This window comes from Stegodyphus dumicola, chromosome X2 (assembly GCF_044657685.1).
Source record: "Stegodyphus dumicola isolate Sdum_Otavi_A_Nest chromosome X2, ASM4465768v1".
Taxonomy (NCBI): Eukaryota; Metazoa; Arthropoda; class Arachnida; order Araneae; family Eresidae; genus Stegodyphus; species Stegodyphus dumicola.
The window spans coordinates 36523936-36546602 of NC_140781.1; the positions used below are offsets into that span (position 1 = coordinate 36523936).

Genomic DNA, 22667 nt, shown 5'->3' on the forward strand with positions numbered 1-22667 from the left:
GATAGCTTTTGTGTGCTTTGCCATATTCGAATTACCTAACCGATATCAGAATATTCTACGTTAGAGTCGTCTTTATGTTATTAATATTGTCGTTGCAGTTTCAAAAGCAAATTTCGATTATTGATTTGAAAATATGTATACAATAAAGAATTACAGAAAGCAGCGTATATCGTAACATGGAAGAAAATGAAATGTGCCAAAACAAGGGTTAAATACAATTTGTTAAATCCACTGTTAAGAAATGTAAAAACCTATAATATAAATTATTCTAGGTTTTCCTGTCGCTTTAAAACACATCCCATTTTATTGGATAGAAAAGCTTCAGAATATAGCTTTTCAACGTTTCCTAGATTGCAAACATGAATTCATTTCAACATAACTAAGCAGGTGCATGACTCGCAGTTTGTCAAATATTTATTACGAAAACAGAAGTATGTGCATGATTAGTTTTAAAAATCTTATAAAGAAAGTTTTATTTCTTTTCTTTCCTGCTTTGAATGAAAACTTATTAGTTCCGCCTATTTATAATTCAGAAGTTTTGATTACGTAGGCTTGAAGGCAAGAGATTTTTATATGCGCTTTTAATTTCTATGCTTCTGTGTTTCAATGTATCTGTACTTTCAAATTCAAATGAAAAGTTAAAAAACAAAGGAGAGCGAAACTGTATTTCCTGCTGATTTATATGCTTCAAATGAAATTCTTTACAAGGATTTAATACGTAATCTTTTGTCTGAACATCACTGGATTTCTGTCGAGCAAGGTATATATATATACTACAGTCAGAAAACACTATATTTTTATTAGTCTAATTTTACGCAAATTGTTAGATTTTATTTCTCCTACGCAATGTTTTTATTTATTGAGCGTTGCGTACCATAAATGTTTCTCGTGCGATTGATAATTAATTATATGCGATTGCTACCAAGCATCTAATAAAAATACAAGCTCAGTACAGGAAACTGTCGAAGCATTGGCAATAATAAATTTTCAGCCAAACACTGAAATCATTTAAATAAACACTTTAAGTCACTGGTGTTTCCAGACTTATGAAAACTAGAAAGAAGATATCATTAGTAAGATAAACAGGAATTCCAAAGATTTCGAATTTTGTGAACCGGATATCGTTGTAAAAATAACCCGAAGGAATAACGCAAACATCTGCCTTCCTGTCTTTAAGTAAAAATATGGCACGCGCTCTTGCCATTTAACTAAACAAAGTCTTGAAAATTTACATTGCAAATTAAACTTAAAAAAGAGAAGAAAACACATGAACGATTTCAAGTTGCAATAATTTCGTTATCATCATTAATGGAATTTTATTTCTAATGATACACAATTAAAGAAAGTTTGAAGGAAATTCTATAATGGAATTATGTATTAATTTATGAAGTCAGAAAAGTCTTTTTATTATTTATATTAATTTTATAAATATTCATTAAATTTAAGATCATTAAAGCGTCTCAAAATATGTTTGATAGACATTTACGAGATATGATAATAAAGCTCCAAGACTGTCATAGATCCAAGGAAAGTCAAAGCCACTGAACAATAAACTGAGTCACAGTTAGCCAAAAATCCCTCCTTCTTCTAGATGCACAATTCTAATCCCTCCTTTACATATTAAAAACGTTTTAAGGTAATTATTGTGATACTGTAAAGTTGGTGATCATCTTTCTCTTGATATCCTCAGTATTAATAAAACATCATCTTTCAATGCCAATTAAAGTTTTGGGAACAGAAAAAAGCCCGTGGGAGACGAATCCTGGCTATAGGATGTATAGCTGACCCTGGTGTGTGGTGTATTTAATTATGGCAAAGCACACTAGGGCTATCTGCCTAAGGGGAAGATGCCTTCGTGGAGGACTTTCTAAGAGAAACTGGCTCGTATGCACGTTACACATGGGAAAAACCACTAAAACACCCATGCAGTCAGCCCGTTCGCGGAATTCGAACCTCGGACCGAACTACCAGTGTTCAGCGACTTTACCGCTCGGCCGCTGGTGGGCCTATGGCTGACCCTGAGCAACACGTACGTGGCTATGAACTGTACCACAGTCAGTATTAAATAAACCAGTACATCGTCTTCATGGAAAAGCAGCTACCACATTCTTCTAGGTATGATTTGTACAATTAATTATCTTCAGTAAGCAATCAATAACTTCCAGATAGAATTTATTGTTAATAATTCCTTTAGAACGGTTGGTTAAGAGTCGTTTGTTTCTTGGAACATCCTAAATGTCTTCCGCAAATTTTAATTTAACTTGCAGCAAAACTTGAAGTTCACTCTCTGTTGCAAGTAGAGATTCACTTGCAACAGAGTGTACAATGAAACAGACAACAGAGAGTACAATGACAATAAAAATTGGTGCTGTTTTTAATTACGATTTTCAGGACTAGGCAGATCTTCCCTTTTTAAGATTTTTATATGTCATCTGTCATCGTACTATTATAATTTAGCATGTACAGCATATTTTTGTCATTAATAGTAATAGAATAATATTATTAATGTTTGAAGTTTCAGTTAAACCCTGTATTTTTCAATTTTTACTTTGTTTTTCTTGTAAAATACGTAATGCTGTAACTCTAAAGGTAGGCAGAGAAAACGCTAATGTACCAAAGACTAACAGTACTTTCCTGTTTATCGAGAAAATATTTTTTTAAGAAATGATAACAAAGGCATCTCTGTCAGAAACTTAATGGGAAAAGAGGAAAGTGTTGAGTAAAGTAATAACCGTCAATACTTAATTAAAGTATAAAGTAATAAAGATCCTTTTACACTCCGTAGCATTTTATAAAGATTTTAGGAAACAAATTTCCGCTATTCAAAGTTAAAACCCCTCTGGAAATCTGCTGTATTTGAAATATCAGATCTGATGTTAGAGCCTCCAGCGTTACGCTTTCGTTCTAAAAACGTAATTAAGCGTTCTTCAATGTAGGTATAGAACAGAATAAATAGTGTAGGCGTTGTCTTAATTCAAAGCTGCTCCGAAAAATTTAACACCTAAGGCAGATCCTAAAATTGCTCTTTTCAAATACTTTTTATAGTGTTCACATTAATATTTAGATTATTATAGTTTAGTTTTGGGCCCTTTATTATTTCTGACCTCAAGCAAACTTCTCACGCGCCAAACTTTCAATACAGTTATGCCCCAAGCATTTACTTTTTAATGTTTCCTAAAAATGACGCAAAATAAATTGGTAATTAATTTCCATTATACTTTAAACATTATTTTTTTAAAATATAAATAAGAAATTAAACAAAATGAGGAAACTTTCTTACTTAAAAACATAATTCGTATTGATTAAGAAATATATTTTTTAAATTTTATTCTTTAAATATTAGGTTCTACTTCCATCGATACTTCCAGGCTGATATACTTCTTTGCATAAGCTATAAATTGATTTAAATATTCCCATTACATATTCAGACTTTTTTAAGCAGATTTTTAATTTAAGAGACATCCTGCTCTAGCCAAATATTTGAATCGTTTTGTTTATAAAATAAGGAAACTTATTCTGCGTGCCCAATAAGCTATAAATCTTTTGTGTACACTTTACTTCCCATCATTAGCATAAGGTGAAGACTAAACTCCTCAGCGCATTTGTTTTGGTTTCACGCTTCGATTTTAAGCGTTAAATATGCAAACAAATAAAGCTTTATGAACCAGGACAGTTGCATTGCCTGTACAGCAAGCTAGAAATATTTTCATTTTACTCATGCCTTCATTAAATGCTATTCTTTACTGTCGAGTTGTCTAAAGGAACTTTTGACTGAGAATTTGTTGATTAACTCGAAATTTAAACAAATCAATGAACAGAATTTCCTTCACTCCCACGTTCCAATATTAGAAATCTTTTTCGATGCTAAATACATCAGTATTCAGTTGAAGACCTAAAGGCAAAGTCCATTGATTTCAGACATAAGACTATGGCAGAATTAATGAGCTCTCCTGACAATTAAATTTCTTGAATTCTCATAAATATTTAGAATCTCTGCTAATGTTTAAGCATTAGAATGAGAAAGAAGAATTTTAGTTGAATAGGAAGTTAAGATATGAAGAAAGCCAAATGTTAATATTCGAATGAATTTCTTGTGCATTTGTCAGCTTAAATGAGAGAGAACTATCATATATTAAAGGTGACTTGTTTTATATTTTCCATAATGTTTTAAGTCTAATATTCCTTGTTTTAATTTTATTCAAATTCGCTGTTATTGTGAACTCAAAAATGGGACATACTGAAACGAATCTATGACTTAATGTTCGATTCCCACCTTAATCTCTAAGGAAATTTATTCAAAATTTATTCGCCTCACTCCAGATGCAATAATATTTAAAACTATTCTCTGTTTCTCAATATTTTTATTATAAATTATTTCAATTATATTAATAATTTTTGCATTAAAAGCTTAGGAAAAAAGGAAAATTTCTATTGCATAATTAATTTTCTTTTATTTTAGAAGCATACAAACGCAGGAAAACAAAGTATTCATTCTAAAATATGACATTAGAGCGTTGAATTGATTTTATAATAAAAAAATAGTCACCGACAGCCTAGGTTCGTGAGAAAACATAGTACGTTAGCTGATAGCGTAATGTACTTCCTACCAGCGCTTTTGTCAGCAGTTCATAATTTGAAATTCGATTTTCTCCAATGGCACAAAAGCTCAGGTTTTGAATTCAAAAGTCCGCTGCAACTCAGTTCCCTTTGAAATGTCGGATAACATTTCCAATGCAGATACATTCACTTTCTTTTAATTATCATAAATTCCATTGTACTTGAAAAAAGAAATATTATTATACAATAACATAATTTCGGAGGATTTAAAAATTTTCCGAGGAAAAGGAGTTTTTTCTTTGCTTTTGTTTGCAAGTAAGTTGACAAACTCTTAAACTTTGAAGCAGAGTGCTGCTACAGTTCAGTTGCAAAACAATATTACCATTTAACTGTCATGTTGGGGGATAAAGCTCTACGTTCAACTGCTTTCCAACTCAGACACTTATTGCATCCTGCATCTAAATGAGAATAATCACTTGCCCACCCTTTCATAACGTAAGTTCCATTCAAAGACAAGATTGAGTAATCTTCTCTGTATACGATACCTTACATAAGCCATCGTAATCCTCTGAATTTCCCGTTTCCATAAAGCAGGATTTGCGCGTTTTATCCTGTAACACTGGGCGGAAATTTCCCGCTATAAATTGCCACCTAATTGAATGCAATTCACGAACTATTTAAGGGATACTTATTTACATTTTCATTCTTCTTTTTTGCCTAAAATGCGAGTTATCTCAACATCAGAATTTAAAAAAAGTCATTCTAAATGTAACTCCTGTTATTACCGTAAATTTATCTGAAATTTAAGCCTCTTCTCTTGAATATCTCCAGAACAGCAGTCTTCCCGAGATAAGTCGTCCTCGAACATTTTGTCATCATTATTCTACTCAACCATAATGCTCTAGTCAAAATATTGAATTTTGATCAAAAGAATAAAAAAGAATTAAAACAATATTATAATTCAACTACAATTTTTAAAATTTTGTTTTCTTTCACTAACTTTTAAGACAAACTAGATAAACATAATTTTCAAAACCTAAAACTCTAACGTATCCTTTTGAGAAATTTCGAGAGAAATGAGTAAATGTACCTTGTTTCTTGTAATGTAATAAACTAGATAAAGGCGAAATAGTTTCAGAAATTGTAGAGTCATTAAATTATTTTAAATCTGGAGACTTGAAAAATGTGCAGAGCCTCCTCCAAGGCTCGAACCCTGGAGCTCTCGAATACGCTTCCAATTACACCACAAAGGCATGCGGAAAGGAGGAAGAAAAATATCTGATAAAGTTTGTAAAAGTATGATCTTTGTAAAACGAAAAATTGAATTTTCGTTTTTTCCAATTTTGCTTCCTCAAAAAAAGGGGAGAGAAAATAATTTTTTTTTCATATTTTCTTCTTATTAAGAATAAATTGCCTTCTCTTTACTTTATCATTTTTGATATGCTAAACGTATGCGAAGATAACCACGCATTTTATTCTTTGCGGAAGTTTTTATTAAGATTTTGAGCGCTTTTTCATAAGAAATTTGCCTGTGGCAGCAATTATAAATTAACTCCCACACCCTTCTAAAGAACGTTCAATGCAAACTGTTGCTTGACTATTTTTATTCATCGCTCACGAACTGAATTTCCCTGAAGTAAGAAAGATAATTAAAATATAAAACACTTTTGTCGGCTTCTCTTTAAATCTCTAACAATATGTAAATATTTCTTTCGCTTATTTAATTTCAGAATGTGAAGAGATAATTCTCCGTACAAGAAAAAATTCGCTGTTCTCAGAATGGCTCCTTTTAATAAACTTTTAAAAGTTACCAAACAAATATTTCTTTTGACCATTTTAAATGCACACGCTCCAAAAGGTAAAAGTTTAAGCTCCGATTTTGCTGAATCGATATTTTAAGCCACTTTCACGCATGCGCCAAGTGAGTGGACTATGTTCAGGTCATAGTGATGGGGAGCTGTGCGAGGGGACCCTGCAGTGACGATTGTGATGAATGTTTTCATCGAAAGCAGTTGAAAATAGCGGTGAATCAGAGCTAATGATTGGACAAATCATAAGTCCCCTTCCCCCTGTGCTGCTTTCTTTACGACATCGCATGTCACCCGCCACAGAAGCCGAAATTACATGAAAAACGACACTGCCGCTAACCACCGACTGATTCCAATTTTCCACTGTCGTATTTTTTGGCTTTTTAATTCCCTTCTAAATAAGTTTCTAGTCAACTGCTGTTTTGTCAATTCTATTTGAAGGGAGGGCGGTGGTATGTATTTCCATTAACTCTTTCTCACTGAAGTTCTCGATCGAGGAGATACATTTTAAATGGGAAAAAAGGAAAAGAAAAAATAAGCTTCTTTAGAGTCTATATTTTTTAAGATTTCAGGTAAAACATCATTTATTTCAATTTTTGGAGTGGAATGGATTTTTTAAGTAATTGTTTTAGTCCAAAGTAACGTATTACTATTTATTTTAAATAGGAGTTTTTAGGGCTCTTCTGATTTATTTTTTTAGTTTCTTTAAATGGAAACCACAGAAATAAAATAGTCTAGTAAAAAATTCAAATTAATTACTTGGCGGAGTGCTAGATACTTCACTTGCGATTTCAAACAAATACAAATGAGTTTCTTATTTAAAAAAGTATGCGACAGAACGGAATTCTTTCCCATCTTTTCAAAGAACCACAAATTGTAAAACCATAAAGCAAATTAAATATTATATATATACCATATAAATATTATATATATATATATATATATACCATATAAATTCTAACCATAAAGCAAATAATACTTTCTCTTGAAACATATGATAATAGATTAGAAAACATAAAAATTAATTGTATTATAACAAAATGATCTCGGAAAGTTACACAGAAATCTAAAGCTTAGGTTACTTGAATATGGAAAGGCACACGTTTACTATCTGCTTAAGAAATTCCTTTGGGGAAGAATTTATAATCGAAAATGGCTCGTATTGGTGTCAAATATGGGAAAAACTACTAAAACCAGCCATGCAGCCATTCCATTTGCCTAGGATCGAAACCAGGTCGAACTCCCACTATCCACGATCCTAACCAGTAGATCACTGGTGGAGCATGAAATCTAAAGATTCACAGTGATAAATGAATCTGTACATAGGAAAGATTTTGTAAATATCGCTTAAAAAATATTTTCATCATGCTGACAGAAAATCTGATTTCATTACTTTCCTATTTTTTATAAAATTAACCAGCAAATATATAACTTCTCTCAGCTAAGCAAATATCCTAAGAATTTTCAAAATAATTCTGCTAATAAAAAGAGTTCATATTCTGTAGCACCAAATATGATGTACTTGTAATAGGGTTTGACCTGCAGAATATTGAGTATTTCATCAAATCACACACAAAAAAAAAAATTACTGTCTGTACAAAACGTAAATCGTGCACGCTTAATTAATTTCAACAACAAAATTCAGAACGATGAAATGAACAAAGCCGTTGTCTTCATTTTCTGGTGGCCGAAAAGGCTTTTTTTGATTTTCCACAAATGTAACATAAATGGGAGCTATTTTCTTTTAAATTGTCCTCCAAGTTTGCATTACCCTCAAGGTACATAGCTCTCGTGAACTTTGCTGTGGTAAAATAACTATCTACGTTTTCTAAAACGAAATGAATAAAGAACAGCATGTTCTTAATCGAACTTTCTTTTTTTTTTTTTTTTTTTTTTTTTTTCTGTACAGAGAAAAGGAAGACACTTAATTATTTTTTAACCGAATCTCTGTGTGAAAAGAAGAAAAAAAGACTTTTTTCAGTTAAATAATTTCCTTAGTTTTATGAGAGCTCATAGACTTATTTGCTTCCAGGATAATTCCATGGAGGAATTACTGAGCGATGTAATAGTGATGAAATTAGCGATTTTCAGCAATTTTTATCTTCTGAATCACTGATTGAGGCAAAGATCTTAATAAATAAAGTAGGTTTCGGGGGTTACATAAAGTGTAATTCCTATGTTTTTTAGTTCCGATTGTGGAAAATCCATGAATTGACATAAACGAATTGCTTTAAAATAAGCTAAATAAAACATTTCGCTTAAATTCTCAGCTTTTTATGAACTTGGTAAAAAGTGTTTGTCGTGTAAATTATTGAATTGTTTTATTGCTTCCTTTATCACCGAATAGTAGAAATAGTTAGAATACTAAATTTCATTGCTATCTGTTGACTGTTGACGGAGGACGAGGTTACAGTTTATTTACCGTAGGTTAGTCGGTTTTTTTCCATTTCCGCCCCTATAAAATGAGAAAGCCCTTTAAGGAGGCAAACGTCCATAGTAGGCGAGAAAAGGGCACTGTGTTCCTGCAATTTTATTTCCATTATTCGTCTGCTAGCAAATAGCTATAATAACGTGTTACGTGCTTACATTGAATGGTGCTAAGATTATACACATTATAATATACAAGAGTATATAGTGACATACAACGGGATGAAATAATGGAAATAGGCTACAAAATACAATACAGTTCACCCAACAGAACGCAATATGTTAAGTGCATTACATATATACAGTTAATGCATATATGTATGAGTGAATTAACACATTCACTTCTTCAGTATGGGTAAAGTGCAAACTTAGTATGGGACAAATATATAGAAGTCCATGGTCAAGATATTAAACAACAGTTTATATGTCCATATCTCATAACACTAATCCAATGTACCTGATATTATAAACAAAAGTTTACAGACTAATTCACTGCACCCCGTATCAAATAATTTACACACACATTCCTATATAGTAACATATATATTAAGGTGTTTAACCACTATCCTTGCTAATGAATTAATAAGGTTTTAATTATTAGTTCTCGAAATCTAAAATTTTCGGAATGAACAGAGAAATAATCCCCGTTAGTAAGCAGACTGCAAAGGAGGTGGAATCTAGCACAAGCAATCCATTTCCATTTGAATAAATTGCGCTTCTCTTCTACGCCCCTTGTTAGGGGCGTAGAAGAGAAGCGCAAAAGAGAAAGCTAATAAAAGGAAAATGCCTCTGAAATACTTAGTAAAATGCTTTGTTTCATCCACTGCAGACAAATATGGCTTTTCGGGTTGCAACGTGTCTCGTAAGTTTAATGACATGAATTCCATTTGCTCTCGTCTTTCCGTATCTAAATAAATAAGAAACTAAAAGCCTAATTAAAGCACCTTTAGTTCGCATTAAATATTTAATCCACTTTAGCTCTTAAATGAGGTTTTAATGCATTTGCTTAGTTCTTTCAGTGAAGGAAAGAAGGAATTCGTTTTATTTAAAATTTCAGAGTATTTTTAAACTACTTCTCTTGTGCCAGAAATACAATCTATTATATTACGTTCTAAGGTTATAGGGAACCCACTCACTTATTTAACTAAACTTGATCCTTAGTGAGACTGTCAGATCCGTTTTCTAACTTACTCCAGCTCCCAAAGCTTTAAATATAACAAGTGCATGGCTTGTGCTTATAGAAGAATCTTCTCAGATTGCTGGATTTCACACATAACATAAATCGTAGATTAACCCCCCTGAGAGATACACAAGACAAATATCATCTTAATGAATGGAAGTATAAACTTCTATTAAAAAAACAAAGACTAATATCAGTAATTATAAAAATTTAGCTAATAGAAGCTAATTAAATACAGGTTTTCATGAGCATATCGAAAAGGCCGTATCACTCAAAAGGTTAAAATTTCAAGTCCTTTAAGCTGGACATTCACAAAACAAAAACCGATCAAGCTTTGGCTCAACCTAATCAAATTGCTAGAGTAACTCGGCTAGCAAATGCTTAAACCCGATCTAAAATAATTTTCAGAGTTAGACGAGGAAATAATAATCCAGCCAGCGCTGCTACCTAGCTACTATGCGTCGCTTCTATGCAACTCAGCTGGCATAGTGGGTATTGACGTTGACTGCATTACAGATGCATCTGGGTTCGAATCCGGAGTAAGCTTGATGTTTGTAAGCGTGAACTGTCTGTGCGGCAAAGGGCAACTCAAAATACACGGCTAGCCGAAAGCTTTCTCGATAGGTTGATGGTGCAGGAAGATAAATTGGAAACCCTAGGACCCTCCCCCACCCGCAGGGGTTTCTCCCTCAAAATTTCGAGTAAAGTTTAACAGTTAGTAATACCCACCGATGCCTAATATATACCTACGGAAATGCTCAGGTTCCGGTCTTACTTCAACGTGTACCAGCCAAAGGTCCGTCTCAAGCATTTAAGAACTTTGTTCTTATATCTGCATATCTAATTTGCATTCTGGTGAGAGCTAAGAAAACGTAGAAGTACAGCTAAAATAATAAGATTACGGGTTAACTGACAGAAATCTTATAAGGTGCTATAGAATACAAACGTAACTAAAAATTATATAGTTGACATGCAGATTTTATAGTTAGCTGATTGTCAATCTTGAATGCAATAAGTCCAATCCCCTGTTCATCTCCAGTGGAACGCGAGGAATTCCATATATAATTATATAGAAAGGAGTGTGGAGTTTTTGTTTTATCTTATATGCTTAAGATGCAATAATGCGGGAGAGTTTATATTAAAACTCTTCCGTTTAGCCATTTCTCCTCAGGTAGAGAGCCTTTGACTGCAATGGCATATTTCATGTAATTTATATTGATATAATCTGCATAGATTCTTCTTGTTTATCAGTGGTACTAAATACTCCACACGGAGCACAGCTGTTAAAAGACGCCTTAAGTTATCATGCACTGTTTCTTAAAATACATTGTAAAAACTGTGACACTAAGAGCGGTATTCAAAACTTTTTCCAGTATTATTTAATTTAAATGCATTTATGCCATCGTAAAAAAAAACTTTAATAATTTCGGGTATTTTAATAGTAAATATTTTCATAATATGTTTACTCATTCCATAAATATATCTTACTTTATAAGGTAATCATTTGAAACAAACCAGTTATTATAATTTCAGCCTTCCTATCACTTCTCCTTTCCCGTTCCTCAACAGAATGTAAATCCATTTGATAGTATTTAAACTGAGGTTTGGGGATGGTAAGAAAGAGCGTGTTCTGTCTCTTTAGGGCACGTTATGTAGTTCCTGCTAACTCTTATAAATAGTATTTATTCGGCTTTGCATTATTGCTGCCGACATTTAAATTTGAGACACTGGTTAAAGTTTTCTGAGCCAGCTTAGTTTAAAAATTGTGTATTATTAGTTATTATTAGTTAACGCTATTATTAGTTACAGTTACTCTAAGTTTTAAATTTGAATTTGACTATTACTTTAGTTTATATTCTGTTATCACTAGAAAGTACATTTAAAATCTAAGTTCTATTAAATAAATATAATTGTTTAAGATTTTTCAAGTGTCTGTAGTTGCTTCAGACTTAGCCATAATTCTCTTTATTTCTGCTGGGGTTCTAGGACTATTTCACTGTTACCAGATACAGAAAAACCCTACAACATTTAATAAATTTTATATTATTACCTGGTAACTTAACGTTTCACGGTAGCGTATATTTCCTTTTTTTAATAAATTTAGTATTAATTAATTTTTTCTTCTTTGCACAGAGCCATGACAAAATTAAATCTTTTCAAGAAGTGCACTTGAAAATCCATTGCGAGGGTATCAATGTTATTGCAAAAATCCAAGCAAAAGTACACAAATACTGCACCTGGAAACTAGTGTAAATGTGCCAAAAATCCATAATGAAAACTAGAGAATTATTATAATTAAAGGAGAATAAGTTTCGAATTAGATATTAGAGAAGAAAAATGCAGCTAGATCAGGGCTGATGGACCGATGTTCCACGGCCTTTCTGCATCAAAAAACGTGCTTTCGTAACTTAGCGAGCCTTATGTCGAAATTATCACTGTCCATTAACTCTTATTATATTCAATAAAACTTGAGTCGCTCAGTAACTCACAATGTCTTTCTATAATTTAACTTCTCTGATGGTCAGTAGATTGCCGGTGTAGCAGGAGGAGTTCTTGTAATACAGAGGTTATAAATAAGAATATCGAGTAATTTGTTATTTGCGTGTTCAATTTTGCTTTCAGAATGACATTTTTTGGATACTTAACTGTCTTTAACTGCAACAGAAAGCGTGTGTACTAACGTTCTTTAAGGCAATTTCAGAGAATTATCATTATCTCTGTTTCATACGTGAGGATAATAAACATTTTACTCGCTGACATACGAATGTTTATTAAATTTCTTTATTTTGTGTGATAGGCTTTTAACACATGTAATACCATTATCTTTAATGTTTTAAACATGTTGAAGCTCATGCGTATATGTTTCAGTTCTGAGCGTAAAATTCGTAAAAGGACAAATCCATAATAGACGTGAAAGTTAACAAACATGAATTATTATTTTTCGTTCTTATCATAGAATAAGTTTGTCTTACTTCATTTCATTATTTGCTTACATATTGCACTTTTTACATTCCTTTATAATTTTTTAACTGTAAAAGAAACGAAACCTTCGACCTGCGACGAAGGTGTTGTTTGCTGATGAAAGCAAATTTAACATCTTCGGCTCAGATGGACATGTACTGGCGTGGAGAAAAGCCAAAGGAAAATTTCAGGAGGAAAACATAGTACCAAGCTCTAAACACGGTGGAGAAGGCATTATGCTATGCACATCTGTGGCATATTTCGGTGTTGGTAATATAGAGTTTTCAGATGGTATTATGGATCAGTATAATTTCCTTGACATCCTGAAGAGAAATTTGATATCATTAGCACAAAAACTTAATATACAAAATAGTTCTAAATTCTATCAGGACAATGATCCAAAGAATAATGAGCATAATGTTAGACTTTGGCTGTTACATAAGTGTCCAGAAGTAATGAAAGCACCAACCCAATCTCCAGATCTTAATTCTATTGAACATGTTTGGCAGGAACTAGAATCGGAAATTATAAAACAGAGCATATCTTCGCGGCAGCAACTGAATGCAGTGACTCAAGAGAAGTGGCATAAAATAAGTCCAAAAATAACAAAAAACAATTGTGGAGTCAACGCCGAAAATGTTAAATGATGTGATCAAATATAAAGGTAATCCCACAAGATATTAAGAAGCAAAAAAATATAAGTTTTTGTCATTTTTGGCTGTTACTAAAAGTGTCCCATTATGTCTGTGAGAATATTTTTTCTCATTAAACAGACGATATTGATTTTTGAATTTAATTTTCATCTTTTAGAAAATGTATTTACTATAAAAATATAATTAATTCATATATAATCAAAATAGAAGCATTTCTTTTTGTTTTAATTTGTTTTAGTTTTCATGTTCATTAAAGTATACAAATATCCAAAGTGTCCGATCATTTTTGTGAGCCACTGTATGTAACAAAACTGCACTTATACCGATAACCACCATAGCTAAAAGCGTCGAAGCACTGGTAATTCCATCTTCAGCCCAATTGTGGTGTTTCAAGTGGTGGAACGTACATTCAAAATGCCAGTGCTCATAAATTTCTCGTGAAAAACTTAAATCCGACCTAGTTTTCCTTTGAAAAATCTTTCGATGTGTAATTTTTTCTTTATAATTCGTTTTCTGTCGCAGATCAAACACCTCTTAACAGCCTATATAATATTTGAATAATATTTGAAACTGGGCTTAGAAAAGGTTAAACAATTTCAAATAGAAGTTAAGCTTTAAATTTTACTAGTTCACTAACAATAGAAATATTGCACAGTTCTTCTAGTTCTTCTGTCTGAAACTTTTTCTAGACATCTATTCTTTTAACGGTAAGCTGAAAAATATCCTTTGTCTGGACTGCTGAGCGATATTTTACCTTCTGTAATATTATTCAAAATGAATTTTGCAACTGCAGTTGTTAGTTAATAATAAATAGAAATTTTAACGCAAGATTTAAATTCTTTGTTTATTATCAATAGGAGTGCTTTTAATTTATCAGGTTTCATACACATATGTTAAATTTTCTGAACGGTTAAAACTTGGCTCACAGTAACGGAATGTTAAATATCTTGCTTTGACTTTCAGATGATTGAAAAAGGCTTCAGATGATTGAAAAGACTTACTATTATTATACGAGATATCCTATTTATTCTTCTGCTATTTAGTGAAGAGAAAACGCAAAATAGTGGCTTCCTTTGTACTTTTAATCTTAGTTGTTATGAAAACACACCATATGGTAAATTTCCGAAACCTATTACTCTTTAGTTGAAAGTTTTATGACTGTAGGGTATTCTACTCTTACTAGTTCTCTCAATTTTAAAAACATTCGCCGGCGTTTGAAATCAAAATAAACTGCACGCTTCCTCTTCAGGCGGAAGGTTAATTTTCATTCGTGCGAGACTGAATACCAGTAAAAATAATTCAGAGAGTTTGGGAAACGATGTTTCAGGCAATTTTATGTAATGTACAGTGCTTGGGTTACTGAAAACTAAAAGGAGAAAACCATAATTTTAGCCGTCTAATCATAATTTTGCGGAAGAAAAATTCTTTCGTTTTAAAATCTTTGTTTTAACTCAAGTAATGAAATATTTTGCGGCGGAACATCTTAGAGTTTACTTAGTCCACTTAATTCGTTGTTAAATAAAAGAAGTTGGTAATAAAAGAAAGTATGTTCACGTTTCTAATTCCACTTAACATGCTAGTAATGATTCTCCTGGTGCGAAAACAGTGCAGTTAGTTTTAGAATTAAAAGGAAACAAATCCTTAAAATATTAGTTAATTTGCATTTTCTCCGCCGACTGTCTAGTAAGTGAAACAAAGACTTCTTTTGTTAGACTCGTAATCATTTGTTTAACTCGTAATTGTTTCATAAATGTTATTCAGTAGAAAAAAATCAGAAAACTTTCTTGAAGCCAATAATGGAACACTTAGAGTTTACCATTTTCTAATTAGAGAAAATACAGAAACGACGTTAGTAACGAACTTTTTCCCGAGATATAATATTTTATATAAGATATTAGTAAAGCAAATAATACATTTAAGTCAGAAACGGTTTAACGTTGCTATTAAAATGCATTTATAATAGTATCCTAATTTTTGGAATGAAATGGGTGTGGTGATGGTGTATTTAATTATGGCAAAGCACACGAGGGCTATCTGCCTAAAGGGAGGGATGTCTTTCGTGGAGGACTTTCTAAGGGAAACTGGCTCGTATACACGTTACACATGGGGAAAACCACGAAAACGCCAATGCAGCCAGCCCGTTCGCGGGATTCGAACCTCAGACCGAACTACCAGTGTTCAGCGTCTTTACCGCTCGGCCGCTGGTGGGCTGGAATGAAATGGGAAGTAACCTTTCACGTAACCGATTGAAAATATTTTTGACAGTTAAATTTTTAACTCAGTTTTATTTTACATTGTTAAATAAAAGTAGCAGTGCTTTTATATATCCATATTACTTAAGTAATGAGTGACTTTCTGAGTTGCTTCCTCACAACTCTTACGAACATTTATTCTGCGTCATGGTACCATTTGATGTGCAGTATACATGAAAGCCAGCTCCAGGCCAACAGAGATTTCACAGTTGCCTACTTTTCCATGTGATATCCTAAGATCGCTTGTCATTATCACAAACTATGTATGTTTGTGATAATGGCAAACATACATAGTTTGTGACTTTGGGGGAGGGGATAAACTGAAAAATAAAACTGTAAAACAAATGATATAAATAAATATTGAAGAAGATCGGTTTCCAAGACCCATTGTCCCATTTCTCCATCGTTTCAATTAAGCAAGATTCTACTTACAAGTTCATCGTTTTCTGTACTTTTCAAATGAGGCATCTAAGACATTTGCCACGGTCTTCAACCACCGGTTGATCAGTACAATAGATCATACTTTGAAACATGGTTTTCATCATATCTGTGAGGTATAAAAAAGGCAAGTTCGAGCTAAAATCTCTTTTCCTGTCATAAGAAATCTGCAATCAATATTCTCTGCACGAAACTGTAAATAATTATTTTAGGCGTTCAATTAGTTACTATGCACCAAAATGAAAACATGGAATTGATACGTTCAAGCTCATTAAAATGACGCTAATTCGAACCTAGAGAACTGTTAGAAATCGTTTTATTACTATGTTATAGGTAAGCGAGTTGTTTACAGTAGTTTATGTACAGATTTGATAGAGTATTTATGAAAATTTCCTTCAAATTCTGCATTATGATTTAATATTAAATAACAGAAGTAGAGCAATAAAATTAATAAACACAAAAAATATATTTTTATTTCATACAGTAATTTAATTTACTAGTGAATATACAAAACATACCGTAAAAAACATACAGACAAGCTGAGGAAGAATAAAATATCAAATAATAAACAGTCAGTATTTGAGTGAGAATCTCAGAATTGTCTTTTTATCTGCCACTACCACTCATTTATGTTTCATGACAACATCTGACCATTTTCTGAGGGCGAAACATGCTTCAGAGATACTCTGACATAAAATACAATTTGAAGCTGTTTAAATATTTGGCAAGACAGCGACTGTCGTGGCCAGTATCGAAACAGTAACTACAAAAGTATGCCGTCGAAAGAAAGCTGCGATCCTAGTTTAAGTACGTTTGCCAAAGTTTTTTTCTTTGATGTCTTCTGCCTGCCTAGATTGAAAATTTTCTTTTATCGCCAAGTCCCAATATCGAGACGTAAAGAAATGACTCCACTGAAAAGTTAAAAGATTTGTTTCCTTTGGTGGGGGCAGAAGTTCCCATTCCGCTTTCAAATACACACAATAAAATAGACACTTTTGTAACAGAATGGCGAAACGTCTATAAGACCTAGCAAACCTTTTAATATTTTTAAACAAGCTGTTCCAGTGTGATTTATGGGCAGAACTAAGCAAATAAGGAGACTATCGACTTCTAAACAACGAAACATAAGACAATAAAAACAATTTATGATAATATGCAATCTGTTCTGATCCAAATTGGAGACCTGCATGTAAACCCCATTCGTTAATGGATTAGCGATTAAAAAATTTCAGTAATGATCTTAATATGCATCTTTATGAGCACACAACGTTTCGTTTAAATCTATATGATCATGCGCACTTTCACAAGCAGACGTTAATTTATATGTCAAAAGGAAAAGTAGTAAATTTAATCTATTAAAACGTATTCAGGTTTAAAAGTCACATGTTGGAACTTCCTCAGTTCATTCTTTTGTCACTAATCCGTAGCACTGGTGAGTTCAAGACAAAGTTTTCCAGTTTTATACAAAATGGGACGTTACTCAAATTATGATGTATGTAATCTTTAATACAATAGTAATATATAAGTTAGTGAAACAGTATCTGGAAAGCTTATCTCATAGGTCAAGAGAATATTGGTCATGTAAGCAGGCGCCTTGTTGATTTGACTACAAATTCTGCTCTTTAATTACGTCCATATGAGTTTATATACATTTGACAGTTTAGTAGTTTATTTGTGATTTTTCATTAAACACTGCACGGTTCAAATACTGGAGAAATCGCTCACAAAAGTTCAGAATTCAATTAATAATCTCCACTCGATGCTAGCTAATGGTATGAAGGCTCAAAAAGTGCAAAAAGCATCATTTCGTTTTAGCACTCAGAAATGTAAACTAACGTAATGAATATTAAGAGGTTATGAGTATAAAATGCGTTGGAGCAAATATTTTACTTTAACTGAGATATAACGTTCTCGAATAGGGAAATTTCACGTAATACCACTATCATTCATACTGTCATAGTTTATTAACGCAAGTATATCAAAAATTAAGAAACTTTCTAGCGACCTGTTCTCAGTGGGTTTAAAATGTGCAGAAAAAAGACCAATATAAAACGTAACTGAGATCGTAACATAAACGAATATCTCTAGACCGTTTTTCAAATACTGATTCTTATAACTCTATTAAATGTTTCCTGTAAAGAATGTAATGCCCTATGATTAGAATATACAACCAGTATTTTACTCCACACCACTGATTTTTGATTTAGGTAATGAAGCTAACATTCCCTACGCCGCTTTAGGGTGTATAATTTAAGCTTTTCGGATGATTCCTGCAGATTGCAACCCTCCGGCAGGCAATCTAAATCTCCCGTTAGGGATTGTAATTAATTCCATTAATTACAATCCCTAAAGTGGGATTTACATTAGAAAGGATATAATTACATCCTCCCGTTAGGGAATATAATTAAAACTTTTCTGTTAAATCTTTGAAAAGAAAATAATAAATATAAATGAAGCATTACAGTGGATATTGTAGTGTAAACTGAAGGCATATAATTTTTTAGGCTTATAAATCTAAAATTATAAGGATGAATTTTTGGACACTATTTTGATCGAATCATCAAAATCTTACGAAATATGTAATTAAGATAAAGTATAAAAATATTAAAAGTGATGAAAGGGTTGAAAATTTATTTTCAAATGTTAGTGAAAATTTATCTTATCTGATAATATATCTATATACATATATACTTGAGAAAGTAATACACATTGATATCTTATCTGCCTGAAATTATTTATTTATATGGATTCACTGACTTAAGAAAGGTAACAGAAATGCTGCAATGTGGATCTTTGACGAAATTAAGTGTAAGTCTGAAGACGTGCTAAAATGCGTAAACATTGAACACTAACAACAATCCGGAAAGCCACCGCACGTTTAAACAACTGTGTTTATATGACGGAAAGTGATTCATTGACGTGTATCCTTGCATCAAACGTGCTCTCTTCCAGCTGGAAATGTTTTCTCAGTCCGCAGGGCTATTTATTCATTCGTGATGTTAGAGAGTAAATTTGGAGAACAGATTTGTGGGTTTCAAATTATCTTACTTAGCAACGGTAAAGTATGAAGCCCAGTTATTTATTCGATATACAATTTTGAGGTTATTTTTGATTACTTAAATGCAATGTTTAAAATTAAATTATTTACGTGGAGGAAATTTACGTGAAAAGTTACATAAAAATCTTCAGTTTCCTGAGCAATCCCTGGCAATAGTTTTGCATTTTAACTTTAATAAAATTAAAAGAGAACACCTTATAACTGACTAACGTGTTTAAATGTATTTAGTAAGTTAGTTTTAATTTACAATGCATTATGTAATTTGAGGGTAATTTATATCGAGATCTTAGACTCAGTTAGGATTAGATTATGTTTTATCAGAGTAATTGATTTCAGGAAGAAATATGAGATATTAATTGTTATCCAAAAGAAACCCGTTCCACAAAAGTCTAAATTTTCATTTTGGCAGAAATTTAGAGACTCTTTGCATTACGTAAATGGGTCTAAATAATCTGAGCATTACATTTCAAACATGCATATAAGTAACATATTTCTAATCAACAAAAGGATCACTCGCTTACCTTACGTCGTTAAAACCTTCTATCAATATGAAGATCTCAGTTTCGAGTACCAAGGCCAACTGTGCAGAATTGATTTGGAGAAACAGATCTTTGTGCAAGCTTGAATCAGTGTGCGTGATGAGCATTAAAATAAGAAAAGTTTCAGGACAACTGGATAAATATTAACGGAAGTCTGTATTAGTCACATAAAATCTACGTTGTAGAGCAAAGCGCTCCAGTGTGGCTGGAGCAGAGTGATCCAGTCAAATTCTTAAGTATATGTCATTCCTCGGTCCTCTATGTAAGTAAACGAGACACATATGGAAGATGTGACGTCCATATTTAGGGAAGTAACTCGCAAATTAGAAGTTTAGATCTATTTTTACTTCTTTGAGGAAAGATGACTGTTAACACATATATATTGTAAAGTATTTTATGCCTCCTCACCGCATGCCTTCGTGGTGGGAGCGTATGCGGCTAGAAACTGGGAGGTCAGGAGTTGGAACCCCAGCGATGCATTGCACAATTTTAACGTCTCCTGCTCCAAAATAAAATGCCTAATGGTCTCTAAAATCTACATTTATTTTACACTAATTTGTAAACTTTTATGTTTCTGCAATGGAAAACTCCTTTCTTCAGTAGCATATAATACTTTCTGTCAGAGAATTAAGCTTGTGAAACGGTGTCTTGGAGAGGATAAGCCGTACGTTAAAATTGACTATCCAAATCTTTTTAACTTAACTCTGGTGAGAGTATGTTGAAGGGAGGCGTTTAATTGCCATTTTATCTCTGTAGGCTTGGACAAGACTTATGAATAATGGTCTCTGTTACTAAATGAAATTTTAAATATCATTATCTGCGTTAAAGAACGTTACTGGGATTTCTGTGTAGCTGTTAAGGATGACCACACTTCATACTTCGGTACCCATTTGTTATATTTCAAAAAGTGATACTTTTCCTCTGTTCAGGCCAAATTTGTGTAGAAAATAAGTATTTGATATAAAATGCTTTTAAGCATCTCCGTAACGTACGATGTAATAATGGCTTTTAGCCAATTTTTTCCCACTTAGTAAGACGTTTGTTATTAGGAGGTTTCTCTTTTTTTTTTCTTTTTGTTTTGATTTTGTCCAACGTATTACCTAATTAATGGAAATTAGTATATTTCTTACATTCAGGTATTTAACTATTACACATACCTACTCTCCTCTCGTTCTTTTATTGTCTTAGATAGTATTCGTCCCCTCTGAGAGAGAATAAGGATGATGTTAATGAATATAGAAGCGAAATTGCCTATCAAAGATATACTTCAATACTCATCTCCTCTTTTTCCGCCTCAAAGAAAATGGGAGATATTAGAAGCTTTCAATAAGTCATTCTTCCTATTTTCGATTGCTTTCCTTTTCCAGATATGCTACAGGTTTAGGACGTCATTAATGGTATTCTAACTGATTTATTAAAATATTTAAACTGATCTACAGAGAATATTCAAAGAAACAGGCCATAAAACTTCCCTGATGAGCATAAATGACACTTTTTTCCTCGTCACCTATACATTGTTATTTACTTACAATGGCGCACAGTGGGGCACCTATTTCATAAACTTATTTTCGTATAATAAAAAAGCAAGTATGAGAATATTATCTCTTTTAACGTCTGCACGTTAAACCTATTTGGTAGATATGGCACCATCATAATCTCGGTGCTAAAAATATCTGCGTTAAAAATATAACACATGAGAGCGGATCTTGCTAAGAATTTGAAGGTAAAAAAAAATGCAATGTTCTAAAAATTAAAACATAAAACTCAATTATATAAAATTAAAAATCAGGATATATCATCTTACAGTAAAATGATTTCAGTTTTCTATAACAAGTACTTTTTCTTGAAGACTTTTCTTTAATTTATTTGGTTTCCTTCAATATATATCATTTTAACATTTTACGCTGCATATCTCTTTTACTCTATTTATAAAACACTGTATTAAGGACGTAATACGAACACAGATGACTTTCTGTATAGAATTATTTTGCACATTTCCACGTCTGCTGACATCTGGAGAATTCTTCTATAGCATGTATACCATACATTTTATGTTTTTAATTAACAAAATATGTAGTTAGTTTTGCTTACCAAAAATATGTATGACCAGTTTACGATAATTTCTATAATAACTAAATAATTTCTGTATGTTTAATAGCTTTATCATGCCTAAAATAACGATAGTTAAATGATAATCTTCAACAAACTTGTGATAATAATAATTTCAAGGAAAACTTCGTTTTCTTGTTTTTAAATACAATGAATATTTGTTAAAAAAAATGCTCAGTTTTTCAAAGTTTAAAAATGGACTTATTAGGTGATTATATCACCCCCTTGCCATTACTTATTCCTGCTACTCTTTTGTGATAAATTTTATGCCTAGATTTCAGACAAAGATGCCTGCTGAAATTCTTTTCAATTGCCAAAACTTAAAGGTACTACTACAGATCCTGAAATACCTCCTCGTCACTAAAATTTTATAATAATGAAAGCATAAATTTATCACAGGTTTCATATGCGAAAAAGAACTGATAAAGTGATTCAAATGGACAGATGTCTCAAGTTGTTCATACAATTAAATGAAATAAAATTTCAAGCTAAATGGATTTCTGCAGCGAATTTATTTTTCTTACATGAAATTAGTTCTTCCTTCTTTATTAAAAAAAACTTCAACAATTCGCAAAAGCATTGATAAAGCAATTATGAAACATCTTCTTTCCATCGAATGTTATGACCCCCTCCCAGTGGTCGGGTATTTGCCAATTTAATGTGTACCCTGAGATGGCCGAAGCCC

At 32.2% G+C, this 22667-nt stretch overlaps 1 protein-coding gene across 1 annotated transcript in view; it reads left to right on the forward strand.

Annotated features, from left to right (window-relative positions):
• The window catches only part of LOC118182210 (guanine nucleotide-binding protein G(o) subunit alpha-like), a 139231-nt gene that overhangs the window by 43279 nt on the left and 73285 nt on the right, over positions 1-22667 (forward strand). The window lies entirely within an intron of this gene.